We start from the raw sequence: 22,439 nt of genomic DNA, 5'->3' as shown, positions 1-22,439 counted from the left end.
AAGCTGCATCCTCTCTTGAGCTGAGCAGCAGAAACGAGGAGGATTGATCACTTCCCCTGTAGGATATTTATTTGTACTCAAAATGACAGTTGGTCCGTTTCACTGAGTCACATGACCTGTCTGCTTCAGACCGTCATCAATGGATAAGTTCTCTGTTTTCACTACTGATGCACTGCGCCTGAATTTCCCAGTGTCCCGATTTCTCCTCCTGATAAATTGTTCTCAGCCCCCAGGAGACCTATCTGCGATTGCGCCTTTTCTCTCCAAGGGGCGCTAAAGAGCCGCGTGTGCCAGATGAAGATCTCCCTTCAGAGATTCTGTACGGAGATAAAGTGGACAGTGTGGCCATTTTAAAAAGACACAACTTTAAGCACAGCACACAGTTGTTGCAGTCGAGCTTTTCAGTCAGGCAAGTGAAAGTAAGCAGAAGACTTGTTGAACAGAATTTATTTCATGAGTATTTCTAATGTTTTCAAACAGCAATAAACATCTTATGAACTTATAAAATAAAAATATAAAAGTGTTAACAGCTTTCCTATAATATATTCTGCAAGTCATAAGCTTGAAATCTTCCTCAGTCTTTTTCTAAAATGATGTTTCTCCTTTGACATAGCTACACATATTGACTAACTTAGAACCTCATTTGGATGTGTATAGAATTTTTTTTCTTAAATTTTGTGTTATGGGGAATTATAAAATAATAAAACAAGCTTTATATTGCAAACTCATATGTGCAATCAATACTTTACATACTCCCTCAGCCATTTTCTATTCTGTTGAAATACATCACAATTGCACAAGTGGGCAAATTCACTGGGGCAAAGCAGATATACACTAGCTATGATTCGTGGCATGAAAGATCTTACAAAACCAAGCCCCAGGATAGGACTTAATAAATGAAAGAAAAAATTTTTTTTAAACAGTTTTCACCAAAGTAAGAAATCAAAAAACAGCAAAATTCTTTTTGAAAACCATATTAACTGGTGATGCTTAATTCTTATTGGATGCTCATAAAAATCTGAAATCGAAGATATGTATAACACTCTTTAAAACTCCCCAAAAGCCATTAGAAAAAACTACAGCACTTAACAGGAGAATCCACATATTGAGCTGAAACAATTATTGCAGGCAAATGTGCACATAAAGGAGGTTGAAACAAGTTAAATGTAATTGCACGCTAGCGTTCAGTGCATTTCTACAAGGGCACGCATGATGGCCCAAGTGCATGTGGACACACTCATGCATAATGCATGTGCAGTAGTCAGTGCAGATCTCACTGAATAAGGCAGAAATGAACACTAATTGTAATAGTACACTGACCACATTGTCCTTCCCTCTAACATGTTTGACAAGCCAACATTGAGCCATTTCTTTGCAGAGCTGTTTCAGTTATTACAGTGTTACAGTGTCAAACTTTTTGCATCTGGGTATCTGATACAATGGATAAATGTTATTCTATGTGTTGGTACTTCAGTTGAAGTATTCATTTTCAAGAAACTTGTAAGGAGATCTTGCAGACTGCAATGGTATATTTTGGCCAGAAAAATAACAGAGCGCTTAAACCCAGTGCCTTGCGAGAGTAATCATAAACTAAACATTTTCATATTTTGTCATGTTGCAGACCACAAACATCAATGTATTTAATCTTAATAAAAATAAAAAATAAAAAAATAAAAATAAGTAAATAACTATGAAGAGGAAGGACAGTAACATACATTTTGTCTTACAAATAAAAATATGCATGTGATGCATGCATATTTTTCTCAAGTCATTTGGGGGAACTTTTTGACAGGACAACTGTTAGTTGTGCACTCTACAAATCTGAGCTTTGAAACCCAGTGTTAAACTTGAAAAGTCCTTTTTGCTGTTTGGTATAGATCACCTATTGGAAAAAAAGCATACGAGTAAGAAAATGTCCTGGTCAGATGAGACAATAATCAAACCAAATATGTAAAACATTATGTGTGGTGGAAATCTAACCCTATACATCATCCTCTGCATGCCATCCCCTTAATGACAGATGGTGGCATCATCATGCTGTTGGGATGCTGATCTTCAGCAGGGAAAAGAAAATTGGTTTACAATTAAAGGAGAAAAAGGGCAGAGCTAAATGCAGGGGAAATTTAATCTGTTGGAGGCTGTAGAAGACATGAGACTGTGGTGCAGGCTGACCTTTGGGTACGTCAGTAACCCTAACAACACAGTCAGAGCCACAATAGAATGGTTCACAGCCAAGGATATTTATGGACCAGCAAGGCCCAGTTAACGTCCAGGCCTATATCTATAAACTCAAAATTTGCTGCCAAATTTGAAAACTGAAGTTCATAGATGTTGTATGTGACTTATTCTGAACTAATTTGCAAAGAGAAGTTAGAGAAATTTCAGTTTGTAGCTTGAAAATATATGTCCCAAATAATGTGTAACTACAATTAATGGTAGTAATGCAAGGGAACATTTTTATTTATTATAAAAAATGTTCCAAAGTATGTATTATTACTACTATTAGTAGTATTAGTAATGGTAATAATATTACCACCTATTACAATATTTTACAATATTATTGTTATCACATAACTATGTTACAAAACTGTAACATGAATGCTTCTGTAAGGTGCTACTTAAAATTAAGGTACATGGGAGAATGTTTTAGTACATTCTCCCATGTACTTAAAAAATAGAGAATTTCTAATATGTCTTGTCCTGAATGATCCACCTGATTGGTAATGAGACTCAGTAACACAAGCATTCTCTATTAGATGCCTCGCTGCGTGAAAAAAGAGAATTGAAAGGTTATGTCAACACTCAATAGCTCCCGGCCCTATTCTACTATTTAATACATTTCCTATGCTGACTTAATGAACCTCACAAAGCCTTTCTGGTTTTTCATCAGATGGGGGTAGCTGCAGTGTTGGCTGAGGTAGAGGGGGTGTATGAAATGGTAATAAGGGCAGGCAGATGAAGAGATGGAGGGAGAACCCAGAGTTGAGCAGGGGATGAAGCGGCACCTACCTGAAGGTGTGTGTGATCTCATTAAAGCCAAATTGGTATGTGCCAATAACTCCAATGTGCTTGTGATCTGAAGTTATTGCAAACACATGTGCACGCAAACACACACACAAATCTTGCATCCAAAATAATAATAATAATAAAAAAAACCCAGCTCACAATGAATATTATTAGTCCCGCTAAATTATAAGTAATGACTCAAAAAGTAATAAATAGAAAGAGAATCAATTCAGCCTAAGGTCACAGTAGTAGGCAGTTAGCATGCATACTTTATCCAGAGCTGAGTGATTGCAGCTCAAAAAGGGTCTATGAAGTTTGTTAAACAGACAAGAAAAAGAAGGTTTGGAATAACTTCATGACTACCGTCTCCATGAGTCAGTCTGCTTTGGAGGTTAACTGGATAATGACATGTGGTGGCTATGTAGTTATATGTAGGTAGTCCCACAGTAGTAGGACGGATTTGATTGGGATGTGGGGTTTTGAAGACAGAGTATTTCTGATATAACATAATCACTTTGGTTTCTGTTTTACACAGTTTAAACATAGAAATGTACATGAATGGACAGACACAATTGCTATTTCATTTGTCCCTTTGTCATTTTGACTACTTGTCGTCAGATGTCTAACTCAAACAAACCCTAGGCTATTTTTATTGGGAGCCGCCTCTCCCAAAGGCCCCTGGGGCTCCTGGGAGAAGGTGAAAGTGATTTAGACGAAGAGAAGAAGAAGACAGAAAGCCGTGCATGTGTTGTTTGCGTGTGCTGGCTGGCAGACTCCCCTTGAGGCTCTACTGTAAAGCTATCATCAGTGGTGGTGTCAGGGATTTGTAGCTTGTCACTGACAGAGAGGGAGTGCTGGCAGTAACTCTGGGAAATAACGGCTCTCAGGGAGGAAGCCTGGCTGTGTAAATGAAGGTGTGTGTTAGAGAGAGATGGAGAATGAGGGGGAGGAATTTGTGTTTATTTTTTCCCCGAGGTGTCTTGCAATCTATCAGGGTGTACAGGTAGTCCATGGCTTTGTCGTATTGTGTGAATCCATGTGGTTTCTTTAATGTGAAGGCCTTAGGCTTTTTGTCTGTGTGTTTTCTTGTCAGCAAGTGGTGCACGTACATGTCTGTTCTGGGTGTTTTAGAAAGGCATTGCATAAAACCATGTTTGTGTACAGAAGCTCTCACATTTGGGTGAGTGTTCTCTCTTCCCTTATTTAGGAATCATTACCATCATCTTTATGTTTGTGTGGTCTTCATTGCTGACTTTAATACCTTCTTAAGAGCTAAGGGCCTGAATCAGAAATATATTGCTGTTGAGTTAGTACTTGTTTTTGCAAAGAAATATATATGCTATATAATGACATATATCTAATATATAATAAGATATCAAATTGACAGCAATTTGTTTCTGAAATTGCATACTGGCATTTGACCAGGTCTCAAGAGACCAAGTGGTCATAAAATGCAATCAACTCAATAATGATCATGTTAATGTTCAAAAGAAGGAGAAAAATAGAAAAACTGGGAAAATTGGACTTATATGGTTTCCCTGTAACTGCATCTGCTAAATCTACAACAGCATTGTGGTGCATCTCTAGGGCCCACAGAGGCAGAAAGGCAGTTCCTATTACTGTCAGCCCAATTACCGGCCACAGCGCAGCCACTGCTGTCAGCACCAGGCAAAACATGTAATGCATCGGCATCTTTTCTTGTGAGTATGGCCAAAACTTTTGGAAGTGGATCTTATGTTTTGTGCAGCACAGCTGCAAACTATAAGGAAGTGATTATAAAGATTTATTGCAGTATTGTGTTGTGAATTTTCCATTATGCGAGTTAACAACAGAGTGTATTTGGACTTGAACAAGCAATGGCGATGTATTTGATGCCCACAGCAAAATATACACTCACCAGCTTCTTTATTAAGTACAATTTGTTAGTACCGGTTTCGATACTGACTTGCCTTGAGGACTGCTTTATGTTTTTTGGCATACATTCAAGAAGGTGATGGAAACATTGTTCAGAGGATTAAGCTTCTATCGACGCATTTGCTGCTTGTAGTCTGCATATCCATAAAATCACTTGTTCCACCACAAATGTCCACCTCAAATTTGCTCTCTTAGATTAAGACATGGTGGTTGTTGAAAGTAAGCTTATTGTCATATTCAAGAAACCATTTTAAAATTATTTGAGATTTTAAAGTTTGTATATCATCCTGCTAAATAATACTGAGCTGTCATTTTATTCTGAAATCGCATCCTGCATGCATTAGGTCAAGCAATATACTGTTGATATCTGTTGATATCTGTCGCAGATCGGAGATCCACAAACTTGCTAGATTCTTGAATGTAGTCAGATGATTGAACATTTTTATAATGTAGCACCATAAGCAATATTTTTACTTTAAACTTGTATCTGTTCCTTTCATAATTATATTTATAATCTTACAAGCCAATTAGAAAGGAGAATCTAAAATGGGAAGCCTTGCTAACCATGTGTTGTGTGGAACATTTCTGCCTCTATAGTTAAAACACATGAAGACGGAAAAGACCTTATCCCATCTGGTTTGGTTTCAGTCTGGTTTACTGCACATTGGTGCCAATATAAATATCTTGTCTTGATGTTTGTTTGCATAAATCGTTTTGAAAGGCTTCACCAAGAGTTTTTGGGTGGATTATCTTGAAGAAGTTAGGAACTCAATAATCCTCTCAGAGGTGATTGTTAGATCTGCTTTGTTTTCCAAAATGTTAGAAAAAGATTGTCTTCAATTTTTTTTTCCTTTAATGTTTTTGGCAGGGAGTTTTGATGGTGAACTTTTCAGAGACTTAGTAGGCGTGTTTGTGAAACCCATGCAGACAATACAGAGCTGCTCTTGTTTTTTTTCTTTCTGGCACAGCACTGTTTGTTGTGATAACATCAGTGCCACATTTAACACATGGCAAAAACTCAACTAAAAATTCAGAGACTTAGTGCAATATCTCAATTTCTGAGTTCATAAATTTGAACTCTGTTTTAGGTCCTGCTGTTGAAAAGAAGAGAAATACAAAAAAAATCTGTTTTCCTCTTGAAATAAAAGTACAGAAGGTATGTGGTGTGCTTTGATTAAATTTCAAGTTCCTTGTCAGAACTGGAATGACTGAAGTTTAATTTGTCCCCTCATACAGAAAAGAGAAAAATAATCTCAAATTTTCACACCCTTTTCAGTATAGCAATCATGTTTTGATTTCAGTCAAAAATAACTCATCTGAAGAAATTAAGCCAACTAGAAATCTCAGAAATAAACTTCCCACACTTTCACAGTACATTTCAAAAGAAAATTTAAAAAATAATTTATAATTCATTGGCCATTATTCCTAAAAACATGAACATTTTTAAAGGTCTCTTGGATAGATGATAGAAAGGTGTAACTTTTCTGTCATCACTGTAGACTGAAATCTGTGGGTGCAATGTGACAAGTTTGGAGAACTTATAGAGATATGAACACCTTTGCTTATCACAGCAGCTCTTGGTTTGCTACAGATACATAAATTTTGTCCTGTTTGATGTTATGTGTAGAAAATTCAGATATGAGATTTATCTAATTCTATCCCATTTTTACTGTAATTTTATTTCAGTTTGACTGCAATTTTGATTAGTATCTTACTTCTTTAAAATAGCACAGTGATTATAAAACATGGTTACTGTGAATATCACAATAAAAATCTAGTAGTCCTGTAGTAGAATTAGAAAAAAAAAAAAAAAAAAAAATTACAGTAGTTTATGGAACTGCTTACTTTGCTAGCTTTTAAAAGTTTAAATGTGAACTTGCAACTTAATATACAGGTATATTTTACATATCTTCCATTGTTTCTGTGGTTTTTGTTTTAGCTTAAACATGACAGACAGTCTTGTTGCAGTAAATGCTTGACCTTAAAGGAATGGAGAGGGAAGGTGATACCGGTATGTTGTTCTATAATCTTCCCACTTAACCCCAGCTTTAGAGCTCACTTCACTCAGCTTTATCTAAAGCTCCCATATCACTGTCTACTGGCAGCATTATTTCAGAGTTTAGCCATGGGTGTATTCACAAATTCATTAGAAGTCATTGTTATCCTTAATATAATATAGACATTGATGCCACTTCTAGTTACAACTCCAGCTGGGTTTTCAAAATAAATTTATATAAAATAAAATGTTCAATGTTTCATTTATTTTCTGGTTTTAAGATCCTTCTTATATTATTTTGTCTGAAATCAGTGCACATGCAATAAAAAGGTATTCTATTAAGATTCATCTTGTTTTCCTTCACAGTTAATTTTCTGTACTTAATCTGCTTTTATCAACTGAGTATTCAAATAAAACAAGATATTTAATTTGTAAAAGTTGTATGTTTCATAGAGCTGAGACAAGCATCTTTATTTGACTCACAAATAACAAAGTTATGCTTCTAATTTTAATACCCTCTCTTTGCCAGGAGCATAGTTGGGTATTGTTAAACTACACAGTCATTCACACGTTTACAAATACAGTGCATATCCATGGATATCACCATAGCTCCAAGGGACCTCTCACAGGATGAAGGGGTCCTAAACATGTTGTGTCACATGTCTGTGCTACTATCTGTGCTACTCATCCCTCTCTTGTCTGTTTTCCTCCCGTCCTTCCTTTGCTCTCACCTTTTGCCCCCAGTACCTCATACGGCCATCAGCATGATGGTGGTAAGCATTTCCTTGAGGATGGAGGTTTCCATGCTCTGAACACAACCCGATATAGGGAGTATGATAACCCCTGCAACAAGTACCACACTGCCAGGTGACAAGAAGCAGATGTCCCTTTCAGCACTTTCTTTTCATTTGCAAGAAGCACCAATCTTTAAATCCTTAAAAAACTACATAAAATACAAGACTGTGTTCTCTTATCGTTGTATTAATTTTACAATGAAAGACAGAATCTTAAAATTTAATGTTCAATGTCAGATCTGTTTTGTGAGATAAAAAGGAAAAATAATTTATGCTAAAATAACATCTACTCGTGATTACTGATAAGTAGACTAATATCTGTTATCCAGAGTCCTGGTTAGATAAATCTATCATTCCTGGCATATCACTATTTAGGAAATTGTGTAATACATGTTTCCAAGTTTAGGTTGTCTTCCACATGGGTACGCAAACAGGTTGGTCAAGCTTTACGGGGGCAAGTTGAAAATGAGCCTAGGCACAGACCTTACAGTTCTGTGACCTAATTTTCATTCAGAACCACTGGTGAGAAGGAAAGGAGTGCCAAATTCCCAGTACTGCATGTCCTATGTGCTTGTAAATGATGCACACATACAGTGTGTGTGTCAGATGAGGAGCAGCTTCCCCAAAACTAAACCCCTCCTCCCCCCTTCGCTGCTACATATGCACACATACTCATTTCCTCTTGGGAGATAGACGGTGTCTGCTTTCTGTCAGGGTGTCCTCAGCTGAACACCCTTGGGGCCTATCATTTGGTGGGAATCCCGTTCTCCACTTACTCCACAACCTCACATCCAGCGAAAAGAAAAACAAGACCCGAGGAAGTTACAGCAGCCCCTCCTCTAAAATTTGCCTTATTTCTTTTACTGTCTCAATCTTCTGTCTTCATCTCACCTGTCTTTTCTTTTTTCTATCTGGATGGTCAATGGTGTTAATTGGCTCACTGAGTCACCACCACCATGATTGTAGTCTCTAATAAGAGTTATTGATTTGGACTTTGTTAAACACTAAACCGTGTATGTAAAGCTGACCTGACACACTGTTCTTACAATGACCTTTTGTTGTTTGCCAATCTCCTAATGTTGTACATATTGTCAGTCCAGTGCAGTCATTATTCTAATTTCATGTTTTTTGCCCTATCGCTTTATAAACATTTTCGTTAAGTCATTCCTGAAGATTCCAGAAAACAGCAGTTGATTCTTATCTATTTATCAAGTGCAAAATCAGTTCAAATCTTATTTACAGTGCAGTGACAACGTATTTTTCTTTCACATTTTTATTCATATATAAATTTCTCTCTGAGAGATAATCAAAGAAATAAATAAAAAGCAGACAAAAAGTAAATGTAAAAAGCTTCTAAAAAATTTTCAGTTTATGGAGAGAACAATATTCAGTAAGCCTGGATCAAAATTGAGAACAAAATTGTAACATTAACCAGCTATAAAAACCAAGGAGTTGAGAAAACTGAAAATAAACATTTCAGTGGCATAACACACCTGCTGCTGAAAGATCATGTAATTGTCGTAAATGTGCATTTGTCCTAGACTAAATCTATGACATCGACATGAATATGAATGTATGTATGCTGATGAGTGATGGTAGCTTACAGAGTCAATACTCTGAAAGCATTATTTTAACAAAATTTGGAGATTTTCCTAATTTGCACAAACTGTTCTTTGTTGGCAATATTATATATTACGGGAAAATGTGTTCAGTGCAAATTGACAGAAGTTGGCTTCCTCAACAGTTTCAAAATGAGCTCTGCATGTAGTTTTATTACAGGTGACTGCAAGCCATTCTTCACAAAGCTGTCATAGAGCTTGAATGAGTCAAAGGCTGGTCTCTTGAGTAAGACCATGAAAACTGGAAATGGTGTGTAAGTACCTCTATGTGAGATTTAATTATCGCAATTAAATATTCAATGATCACTAGAATTTATTTTAGCCAATCAATAGGTGGCCAGGCCAGAGAAGGACAATGTGCATAAGATACTTCTTTGCATTTCAAAGCAGCTTGTGTCACGTGGCCTCCATTGGAAATCTATACCATTTTGTTAGGCTGTATTTCATTTTTAACTGCCCTATCTCCTTATCACTGACTATTGATTCACATTTCTTTATTTACTGCCTGCAAACTGCTTTAGGTTTAAAGTGTCAAAATGTTTTTGAGGGGAACTGATATACTAGCATCTGTCTTCCTATCTGGGTCTTCATTTCTCTCAAAGTCTCTCTCACTCATTTTAATTCCCTTGTCTCTGTTCCTCCTTTTTTTCCCCCTTCACTCAATGCTCTTAACTCGAGTTAGAAATTAAACCCTGTCATCTTCCCACCCCCTGTACACATCTCTGCTCACTCGGGTGTGAATCTGCACATTATTCAAATAAATATCTCTGTGTTGTCTGGGGAATACGCTGAACCACTTCAAAGATGCCCACCCCCCCTCAATGCCTCAATATTACTTGTTCCCACTGGAGTCCTATTTTGTTTACCTGAACCGGCTCTAATGGCTTTCTTTTCCACAGCACCTATCAGATGTTCAGCAGCACAATTTAGCCAAGTTCAAATTCACACATGAATAGGTCTCACTTAAGCTTTGATTGTTTGCAACACTGTGTGCGGTGTCATTCACTATGGTCTAAAATCATTCTTTCTCAGTTCCTGTTCAGTCTCTCTTCCATCTCATGTTTCATTTCTTGTTTGGCTTTTGGGCATCCTTTCTTACTTCCTGTCTTCCCACAAGTTTTCCTTTATTAATTCCCTTAGCCAGTTTTCCAAACTGGGATATTGGGTGAATCTACTTATCAGGTATGTGAGTGTACAGATGTAAGCCATAATTTGGCATATTTATTCCTGAATGAGACAAAAAAAAGTCATTCTGGATTGCGAATCCACTTGAATTGTGGACATGTCTTTGTTGCAGTCATGCCACATATGAATAGATCACCAAAGCCTGTTTTTTTTTTTTTACTTATCATTCAAGGTTTGGTTTTACAATAATCCAAACCTGTGAAACTTTCCCATGATTGGTGAAATATATTTCAAAATATATGTCTTAGAAGTTATTGATTTGGGCACTGTACACTGCTATGTAACTGATAATATGAAGTCAATCAAAACACACATAACCATTGGTTCACTCCATGTAATCTGTTTTTACCGCTGCTATTATTGGTTTATTTTGTTTGTGTTATCCAAAGCAGTTTTGTTAAGATCTTCAAGGTGTATTTTATTGTTGTAGTGAGTAGCACAGTCCAAACAGGTACTGAGCAAATTAGCCAGTGGACAAAGACAAGAAAAAGAAGTATGTTGCAATATCCATACTATTCCAGATTTAAAAAGAATGATATGTGAGTGATTTTTTTTATAAAGAGCTAGGTCTATCAGAATTATTTATAGTACTTTTACCTAACCTATACTATACTGTTGTACTGTTATTATTTACCTATAAAATTTATTAAGCATGGAGATATAAAAAAAAATATATTGGGCGTGATAGTTAATCCAATATATCATCTGCAATCTATAATTCTACAGTAAATGTTACCCTGGAATTGCTGGCACTTAACTTGAGTTATTAGCTGTATATAATGTGGACTCTTAAGCATCAACACAGAGAAAGATTGCCTTATTCTTTGGCTAAGCTTGCAGGATGTATACATTTTGTGATCCTCTTATTTTTAATTTATACCTGGACAAAATATAGTGTGGCCTCAGCTAGCAGCCTCTCTTTTTACTGGAGAGCTGCACTGCACTCCCATCTATCACAAGCCTTTGCACTGACTCCACCGAGGTGAGGAAGTTAACCTTCACAGACCAGAGGTCTACATGAAGCACCATCAATGCCATCAGGATACATAGCCTTAGCACTGCTTCACAGCTGGAGGAAGGAAAGTCTGGTTGATCTGAATGACTGTGCATGTGTGAAGGGATCGGGTTACACATCTGTATAGGCTTGTGCAAATCTGTCTTCATGCTGTAAATATAAGGGTCATGTGATACTTTCATACCATGACTGATGGTTCAGAGGTTGTTTGCAATAACCTAAATACAGAAAAAGACTGTAATAGAGTGAAAGCAAGCAATTTGCATAGCTTTTACCCTTTTTTTGGACCAATGTGCTACAAAGAAGCTAAATTTTATTTCTTTAATCAACAAAAACGTTTTCAACATTTGGTCATCGGTTTGACCTTGCACACTGTGTACAAATTATTCTGGGTGCACAGGGCCGCCTGAGCTATAAGCACACTTTGTAAATTATTTGGACTGAAAAGAGTTGCTGCTCTTCATAGCAAAGAACCAATACAGGTGTTTTGGTGAATTTATCAGAATGCCTCCTTGTTCCGAAAATTAGGAGATTCTTTGACACATCCCAGGGAGATTGCTGGGTTTCCTCCTTGAACAGGTTACCTCCACAACCCAGTATGGTTCAAATGGAAGATGATGACTGGATAGAGTGTTTGAGAGGAGTTGTCTTTCAGTTAGTTGGAAAATTAACTTAAGTTTTAGAAAATATAATTTTTGTAAATTATGTTTAACCATTAATGGCTCTGCAATGAAAATGATATTTACATTATTTCCGTAATTGAGAAAAAGCTTTGACTGAGTTATGCTCTATCCAGTGGAGAGTCGGTTGACCAGGCTCGAAAACTACTAATTAAAAAATAGTAACAAAGTCAGTAACTTGTAACACATTTACACATGTTAAACCAGATAATTCTTCAGGCACTTAAACAATGCAGTTTATTAAAACATATACCTTTGACAGCTACATTCTGTACCTTGTACCTTGATACCCTTTATTATAACCAAAGTATTATCTCAATAAGATGAAGACATGTAAAGGAAGAGTTTTTGCTGTGCTAGTGGCTTGTATTTTTCACAATAGACAGACAGGGAAGAGGGTGAGGAGAAGGGGGAAAACATGCGGCAAAGGTTGCCAGGACTGGGAGTCGAACCCGCGACGTCCATGTCGAGGACTGAGGCCTCCAAGCGTGGGGTGTGCTACCCCTGCGCCACCACAGGACGCCCCGTTCTGTACCTTCTTGATTCTCTTCTAAAAATGGGGATTGCTGTGCGTACCTTCTGTTACTCACCTCTCTTTTCCTTCTGTCCTTCTTATATGTTTCTCTCTTCAGATTTTTACATTTTCTTTGACAGCCCATAGGCTCTAGAGTCACATTTCATTCTTCAATAGTACTTAAAGGCCTATGATCTGCCAGACGCACAGCTGCAATGTAATGAACTGAATGGAAGAAAATTATTGGTTTTAAGGACTCCTGGTGCTCTGGGACCTAGGGTTAGTGGCTTGTGCCTTTAGCTCTGAGACATGCCCATGCACAGGGAGTGTGCAGGCAATCATTATTTATTTAGCCAGTTAAGTGTTTAAAGTGGAAAGAGCCTTTTGGGATAGACTGTGGTTGACAAAAATTACTCCACATGTACTTTTGGTAAACCCTTATAAGACATACAAAGCACAGCAAAATGAAGCATTTTAAATGCAAAATTTGATTTTATTTCAACCACCCAAGGACTTCTTTGTTTACATGATACCGTAGACATCTCCACATCAGAAAACTCAGTATAATATCCTATATGTAAAAGTTGGGTTTTTCTGGTGGACACCTTGCATCTATTCTTTATTTTAATTTTTTTTTCTTTTGTTAACAACTAGCAAGATTGCATATCGCCTGTGAAATTAACGTTATTAGTCTTGTAAACTGAAACTTTTCCAATGTCAATGACAGATTTATGAGATAAAGTGTGTCTATGATTGTGTAGCACTATGTTCCTATGTCCATCTTTGGTTTTAGAAACCAGTTTAGGTTTTTTGTGATATACACGGTATTAGAAAACAAAGGAAACCATGCAAGTTATCCTGGACTTCAGTAAAAAGTTGTTTCCAAAAATATCATCAGAGTTTAGTTTTGGATTTTTTTTCTGTTTTGCACCACTTGTTATCATAATGGCACAAGGTTGGATTGTCACATGTGTATTTCAGAACCTTGTGAGCCTTGCAGACATGAATGTTTTTTATTGTCAAAGTAGTAATATTGTGCTGATCATGTAAAAAAATCAACCACATTTAAATAAGCCACTTTGTGGTGATGAACAGTCTCATTCTCCCTATTATAAATATATAATGTATCATAATAAAAACATAAGAAATGAAATGTTGTTTATCCAATTTTGTACACTAAAAAGAAAGGAAAGAAAAAGTAGTGCAAAGGATGAAGCTGAGCAGCTGAACAGATTGAATGGCTAATGAAATGGGTTCCTTCAGGCCTGAATAAATTCTTTGGTCTGGTGATCCTCCAGGATGCTGGCCTCCCAGGGAGATTAATGACCACTGGGCTGTAGGATAATAAAGTAGTTTGCCTTGGCAATGTGCTTATGAATTCATCACAGTGTCCACAAGTGGGCTGCCTGAGTACAACATCTTTATAAATCCTCTTCACTCTTCTCTCCCGCTGCTGCTGATTTATGATTCTGCTACCCCCCAAAAGGTTTGGCCTCTCTCACCAGATTTCACATTGGCTGACCAGCACCATTTCAACAAAATCCAGGTCACCGCACTGATGGGAAAGAAATAGGAGGCTAATTAGATAATGGGAAGGGGAAATGCACAAGTGATTTCCTTTGACTAGCTTAGAGTTAAAGACTTTCCATACACTGAGAGACCTGACACAGTTTTCTTACATTGTTTATTGCCATAAGAATTATAATACTTGAAATGCACTTAACTAAAGAATTCCCACAAGGAAATATAAAACTGTCCAAGTTTAAGTAGAATCAACTGAAAATATTGGTTGCTCATATCCTGTCAGCAGCTTTCCTTTCCACTGTCACCACATGCTTGCCTTGGATAATGGCTTTCAGCAAAGTCAATGACTTGATCCAAAGAGCTGGGCTTCCTCAAAATATTTGTTGTCAGTGTGGGCAAAAAACATTGACTAGATTGTGTTATAATAACTGATCACACTGGGAAATGTGTAGTGTGAATCTGTTGATGTGACTGGTCTCAGTAATAATTTGATTCTATATTTCTGTATGCGAATTGGATTTGCTTGTCTTTGAGATAACATTTTTTTGTGAATCAATTCTTAAATTAATTAACTAAATTGATCTGAACTGAGTTGACATTAAAATTTGTTCCAAACAAAGAATAGCAAGAACCCCCAGAATGTCTCTGGTTTTAATTAACCTATAATAGATCCACTACAAAACAGTAGTCCAGTAAAACATCCAACAAAACATCATACATTAATAAGTCATTGCAGCTAATTATTGTTACACATGCGTATTACATATTTTAAGTTTCTTCAGTTGCTATCAGGCTTGTTCATGTCGCATTTGTTATGCTTTTGAGAACTGTCTCTGTCAAACTGATAAACCTGAGTATTTGATTACAGAAATTCCTTATGGAATATTTGCAAGGAAATTGACAGAGAGCCATACGGTAAATTAAGAAGTATTTAGAGTGAAATGTATTTAAACACTTTTAATCTTTGCATAGCACTTTTATGAGGTGTTCTTATATAGTCAATTGTTGTGAGGCTGGCCTTTATTGAAGCTAAATGATGCTTGCTGTCACACAGTTTGAAGCACAACCTACAGAAGGTTATTAATGAGTGCAATAATCCAAAGTGGATAACAAGAACTTATGAAAAAGAGAATGTTAGAGTTAAGTCCTCAGAGTATTTAGTCTTGTTACTTGCAATATTCATACTGCTTCATCTGCACTTGGTGACACTCTACATGTAGAACTTTTACTTGCTTTTATTGCTTATGGTGATCTCAACTGTTTTTTTTTATTATTATTTATTGTAAATGCTAATGTTTGAAACTTTGAAAAAAATAGACAGTGTAATATGAGACAGATAATCTGTGAAAAGACTGATCTCTGAAGCTTAACATGCAATTTCTCTCTTTTTCTTTTGGAGACTATGACCTTCCTGAGAAAAAAGATAAGTGTTGACTTTCTTAATATGTATTCATATGTACGTTTATAGTTGAAAACAAAAAAGGCGGCATTTTCCTTGAAACTGTTTAACAATGAAAATGAAAAAATAAACGGGCAAGACATGTCATTGCAAGTGTTTGTGTGCCGAAACTTTGAAATGTCATTTATTTTGGGAGGGGTTACGACCCGACACACTCATTCTCCATCCAGCCCATCTGCCCAGCATCAGACAGCTCTGTGAAGCCCCTTGGGGACTCTGATGTAGCAGAGTGGCCTTTTTGTCTGTGTGTGTTTGACTTAGTGTTTTGCTTGTGTGTTTATATGAGTGTGTTAACGTGAGCATGTGTGCATTTACGGTAGTATTGATCCCCCCCACCTCTATTCTTATAATGAAGTGGAACTACAGCTCCATTACGAACTGCCTTGCTATTGGTTGGAGGTAATATGAAATTAGCTAGCGTGCCGTGAGCCTGTCAGTATTGATTTCACCACCCGGATTACTTGTTACAAAAGAATAGAGCTGTCTGTGGCGTAATTGAACATGTTAACTCCTTGTCTCATAAAATGTAGGTCTGTATTGATTGTTACAGAGGTGGACTTTGTGATATGCAATAAGAAAGTGAGTTGTATGGGTGTTAACTGTGAAGAGATGCTGATGCTTTTGTTTTTGTTCTGGTTGTGTCAGCAAATGAGCTGCGTTCCATCAGGTCAACACATTTTTCCTCATATTTCCCCCCTCTGTCATTTTTCAATTTCTTTGCCCTACATTCACTTTCAATTCATTGAAAAGTGAAAAAGTGGTAGGCTTTGATACAGTCACAGAAGAATTACTGTGGTGCACAATAAATAATATGTTTGCAACCAAAGCAACTGTTTAAATTGAATTCAATTAAATTTAGTTTATTTATATGCAGTCAACCCACAGCACATTGTTTCAAGGAATTTGAAACAATGTGTTGCTGAATAATACAAACACATTCCAAGTAAGTATACACATTACAAATTGTTAAAAAATTGTTCTCTCTGAGGAAACCCAGCAGATTGCATCAACTCACTGACTAGAAGTGGTATGGTTTGAAGATGTCCTTTAAGTATTTTGCTCATGCAATGAACAGCAACATGCAAGTCTCAAAAATGGTATTTGGAAGATTGGTGTCAGAGAGAGTAAGGTGCCCACGCCTCTATTCATTCAGTTTTTTCTTTTAAAAAATATATTATTTTCAATTATTTAGATGATCTGATGACAGCTAGAACATTCTGTTGACAAAAAGAAATTAATAGAAAAAAGAATGTGTGTTCATTAGCAAAGTACATGGGTTGTAGAAAGCACAGACATGTCTAAAGATCCATGAATATCCTGATACTCCTCACTCCTCTCAGGATGCAGGTTTTGTTCTGTTAACCCTAGGTGCTAATTCAGACTGTGCGCTTTATGAAGCTGCTACTGAGGGCAAGGACTAACACTTATCTTGGGTAATTAGAAAATAAGGCCTAGTCAACAGTAAAAAATGATAGTTTATGGAGACATATTTCCTGTAATTGTTTATTCAAGAGCTGATCTCAGTGTGAAGTCTTTTATCTGGCATTGACCAAAGCAGGGTGTGATAAATTGTTTGATGAGCAAATTATGCTGTTGTTCCTAAAACAGACATGTTAGGTATAGTGTTACCCACTCCATCAGGGCGAGAGGTTAATGAAATGCTCTTCCACATGCTGATTTCTTGCACTCCACTCCTGAGTGATAAGTAGCTAACCAGCGAAGCCTGTAATTACAATCCTAAAGAAACCAGTCTGATCTGTATATAAATCTCACCATCCAATTACAAGATGTAATAATTCTGCACTCAGGCTGGTAATGAGGTCTAATACCAGTGCATGTGATAATCCCCTCTGGATGTAGGCTTGATCAGATGTTGGCTTTGTAATTAGACTGGCAGAAAATCATTATTTCGTGTTCAGAAAAAAAAATGAGGTTGCTGGGAAGTTAATTTTCTCCCGATTCTCTGAAGCATAGACAAGAATTTAATTATTTAATCACAATTGTCAGCTATTTTGCAATCAATTTGTAATGATTGTGTCACAACAGAGACTTTCAGGAAGAAAAGTCTGTAAAGGCTGAAGGTGTGATTGATATGGAATTATAATGTATAGATCAATTGATCTATACATTATAATTCTCATTCTCTTGAAGAGATTGTCCTGAAGTCCAAACAGTTTATTTATGAATTTGAATATTATTTCTTTTTCATCTTTTGTATGTATTATATTTTATAGATTAAACTCAGCAATAAATGGACAGCTAAACATGATTGTTCAACAAGCCTGACGTTTATATTGAGATGCAATTCTTTTGTCTTTAGACAGAAAAAACATTTTCTTTCAAAAATAATCTAAAAATCAATATGTATAAAGAGCTGTACCAAACAGAGGGTTTGATGCATTAGCTGAATCAACAAGCTCTCCTTTCAAAAATTAATCAGACTTATTCTTGAAATAGTGCATCTGTTAGGAAATGACAGCAATCTTGCACTGGAGAAAATCCAGTTACTAAATTTACGCAATTTTCTAAATAAAAAATACAAAATATTTCCCTCCATCCTTCCATTAGAACATGGACTTGTCCTTCCATGACTGTGGGGAGTGTGGGTGCCTATTTACAGCAGCAATCTGGCAAGAGGTAAGGTACAACCAGGACAGGTTTCCAGTCCATCACAGGGCAACATAGAGAAAGACAAGACAAACTGCAATGCATGCACACACCAAAGGCAAAGTTTAGTGAGTCCTCTAAATCTAACAGTCACACAGATTGATTTAGATTGTGGGACAAAACCGGAGTACCTAACCTCCACATGGATAGCATGGACACTCCATGTAGGAAGACCTCAGGATGTGATTTGGACCTTCTTCCTTCAAGGTAACAGTGATATCAGCTGAGCTACTGTTCAGCCTAAAAAAAAAATAAAACACTCGAAATAGATAAAGCATGGGACACAATGTGAAATTTGCATATTTTTACCTAGTCCAGTTTCTTCTCCTAAACATGCAAGTTGGGTTAATTTGTAGTTCTGCATATTTGTCTGCTATTTGTGTCATTATGTAGACCCTGTGCTAGACTCATAACCAGGCCACTTGCCCATTACTTGGGCACTAACTTCCATGCAACTTGAATAGATGGATTGGAATTGAATAAATTAATGCTGAAATAGATCATTGTGGGACAACTGTGGGTCATTGTGATGTGCATATGGATCTTAAGGTCAGAGAAATTCTTAGATCAAGTCATAACACAAATATATCAAAAGGCAAATGGAATTTGTGACAGCTATAGATTGCATATTATGTCATAACTTTTTTATATTTAATGTAGAATAAAGGTGGTTAAGAAACTTTTAAAAAATTTAATATACAGTAAAGGTGGTTACTTATTAATTAATTTGGTTTTTGTATTAATTGTTAAAACAGCGTTATTATCTCATTTAAATATCAACGTTGGTGTGACGTAGCCTACACTTATTGTATTAGTCATTCAATCCATATTAACATAAATTCGGTTTTGCCACCCTTACATTCCAGATATCGCAAATAGTTTTATGACTGGACGTTTTAGTGATTTAAGATAGCTCTAATTATATTTTGACTAGACAAAGTACCTATTTGAGATAGGCCTATCTCTATTTACATTCTGACTAGTCAAAGTGACTACATTATTATACTTACTAGTCAGAATGTAAATGTACATATCATAAATTACCATTCCAGATAGTCAAAATGTAGCTTTGTCAAGTCAAAATTAATTTTTAGATAATATTATTATTTATAGTCAGACAAAACCAAATTTATGTTACAATGGCTTGCCATAGACATACGATTGGTTACCAATTCGACCTGATAGGGCGCTGGTGGGGATTGATTGTGAGATGCGTGACGTAATTAGCGAAACAACAAAACGTGCGTCACCATTGGATACAGGGAGAAGGAAGAAGTTTTTGCGTAGATTGCTCGCGAAAAAAGGCGACTGGGGAGTATGACGCTCGGAAAACGTTGGAGCAGCTTGGGGGCGGCCGGGACAGAAGAGAGAGGAGATCTATGATACATGAAGCTGAGCTAAGCTAAACTAGCTGGCAACTTCAACGCACTCAATGTTTTCCGAGCGCTCTCGGTGTTTTCCGTTGGTGACTTTCAGCGCACTCATTGTGTATGGGAAATTTCAACGCTCTCAATGTTTTCTCCAAAAAGGCCTGCAGCAGTGTTTTTCCCCTTTGGAGGTGTTGTGAGTACAAAATCGTGTTTATTATAAGTGGTATGGGATAGAGGGCTATTATAATTATAATTAGGGCCTACCACAGTAGAGCATAGGAGAGCATTGACATGCCTCACAAAGCAAGGCATTTCAATGACTTCTTGCAATGCATGCAAGGTACCTATTAATCTTAAGCCTAAAAATGTACTGCCGCTTCCTTTCACTGTCCATACTCCCACTATCAAAAAGTGGCTGGAACTATTACTTCTGTTAGCATTTCGAGTAACCATGGTGACGTAATTAGCGAAAAAAACAAAATGACAAAACAAGCCAAATTCAAATTAAAACAGATTCTGACACTGAGATAGAATTTAGTCTCCCCCTCTGTGTCTCACTCCCACATGACAGTTTTCAGAGAGGATTAATTACCATAGCAACAGAGCTGAGGAAGGCAGTTAGAACTACAGAAATGGCGGAACACTCAGTTCCAACAGAGGAAGGCAGTTAGAACTACAGAAATGGCGGAAATCTCAGTTCCAACAGAGATGCCACCTTGGCGAAACACTTACTACAGAAAAGTATATTTGTTGAATGTCTGTTTTATAATATATTTACCACCAATGACAAAAGAAAAATATATATACATATTTTCACTTTTCTGCTAAATTTACCAATTGCAAAATTCCTGCTAAGTAGAATAAGTTGCATTTCAAAACAGCAGAAAATATCATGGGGGTTTTCTCAGCAACAACATTTGTTGTTAATCTGTTGCTAAGTGATGAGCGCATTTTTCTGGCAAACGATGTTCCATGAAGTAAAGATCTGATTTTTACTTTTGATAAATTTACCAACCGTATGTTTCATATGTTTAAGCAGATAAGTAGTCTGTCAAAAGAGCTTATGTTTTATAAACAATAATATTACTTATTCACTTGGTGTAAAGAGAACAACAAATAAAAACAAATAAGCGTTGTTTCTTTTTTAGTAACGAACTGCAGCGAAGTATAAATCAGATTTTTACATTTGTGGTGAATCTGGGGTTTATAATCAACACCAATGACATAAAAAAAAAAATAAAAAAAAACATCAAACAAAAAAAACCTTTTCTGCTAAATTCACCAACTGCACAATTCTTCTTTAGTAGTTTAAGACAAGAACTATTTTAAAAAAAGCAGAAGAAATTTTATGTTTTTTTAAAAAATAACAATATTTGTTGTTAATCTGTTTCTAAGAGATGATAGCATTTTCTGGTAACCAAGTGCCACGAAGTAAATATCTGATTTTTACTTTTGCAAAATTTACTCACTGTAAATTTCTTGTGTCAGATAAACAGTATTTCAAAAGAGCTTATATTTTACAACCAGTAATTAATTTGGTGCTAAGAGATTATGGTTTTTTTTGCTGGTAACAAACTGCCACAATGTATAAATCAGATTTTTACTTTTGTGTTGAATGTCAATTTTATAATATATTCACCTCCAATGACAAAAATAAATAAATTATGCAAAATTCACCAACTGCACAATTCTTGTTAAGTAGTAAGTAGTGTAAGATAAGTAGCATTTCAAAAGAGCAGAAGAAATCTTATTTTTTTCTTTTTTTTTTAACAATAATAGAGTAGAATATAATTCAACTTTATTGTCATTGCACTGTCACATGTACAAAGCAACGAAATAAGCCATATTTTCTACTTTGATTACTTTTTTGTTATTGGAGGCTTTGGCATCTATAGCTCCTCTATAGCTATAGATGTGAAACATCTATAGCTCCTCAGTAACTGTGCTGAGCAAGAAGCAAATGCTGCCATGAGTCCCCGTCACTTCCTATGCATTTTTGTCAGTCTCTCAGTCATTCTACAGTCAAAGCAGAGGAGACACATGACAGTCGGTGTTCATGATGCAATGAATCACCCATGTGCAAAGCTGAAATCTAGTGATCCATGTATGCAATTCCAACTTCTGATGCACCATAGGGACTTGACTGAATGAAATGGTTTTATACAACTTATCTGCAAAAAAAGAGAAGTTTATTTTGGGTTTAGAAGCTCTTAAAGTCTAAATGTTCTACAGTTTGCTACTGCATTTTGGAGTTTAAACTTTAGAAAAGTCAAGCGGTTTATCTGTTGTAAACAGTTCCCAGTCATATTAAAATGCAATATTAGTCCTGTGTCATACAGTTTGTCAAGAAGGTTAGCAAGAGAATTAACAGCCTCTGGTTGAGCATTATAAAGTTTGAGCTTTTAAAAAAATCTTAGACTTGTTCAATATTAAAATATTTTCATTTGTTGAAGGACTGAAGACAAAAGGAGTTTACATTCAGGTAAAACATTACCTAATTATTCTTGGTTTATTTCATTATTTTCCTCAATTATTATTGAATTAGTGACCAACTGATCAAGTTAGGTCTCTTTTTTTCTGAATTTTCTCTGTTGCAATATTATTTTGGCCAAGCTTTGTTGTACTCTGGCTACCTGGGGTAAATAAAACCTGCACAAATGTCTGTTGTCTAAACAAATGAGCTTCAGCAACATAAA

The 22,439-nt window shown here is 36.2% G+C and overlaps 1 long non-coding RNA gene across 2 annotated transcripts in view; it reads left to right on the top strand.

Moving 5' to 3' along the window:
* Positions 1 to 19,606: 19,606 nt before the first annotated feature.
* The window catches only part of LOC129363982 (uncharacterized), an 89,561-nt gene continuing 86,728 nt past the window's right edge, over positions 19,607 to 22,439 (top strand). For both annotated transcript variants that reach the window (XR_008606375.1, XR_008606374.1), the window contains exon 1: positions 19,607 to 19,936. This is a non-coding gene — a long non-coding RNA (uncharacterized LOC129363982). The remainder of the gene's footprint in view (positions 19,937 to 22,439) is intronic.

The sequence above is a fragment of the Poeciliopsis prolifica genome, unplaced genomic scaffold (assembly GCF_027474105.1).
Source record: "Poeciliopsis prolifica strain line A6 unplaced genomic scaffold, Auburn_PproV2 SCAFFOLD011, whole genome shotgun sequence".
In the NCBI taxonomy this organism is placed as follows: Eukaryota; Metazoa; Chordata; class Actinopteri; order Cyprinodontiformes; family Poeciliidae; genus Poeciliopsis; species Poeciliopsis prolifica.
The sequence above is the reverse complement of the archived record's forward strand: the minus strand, read 5'-3'. Positions and strand labels throughout refer to the sequence as shown.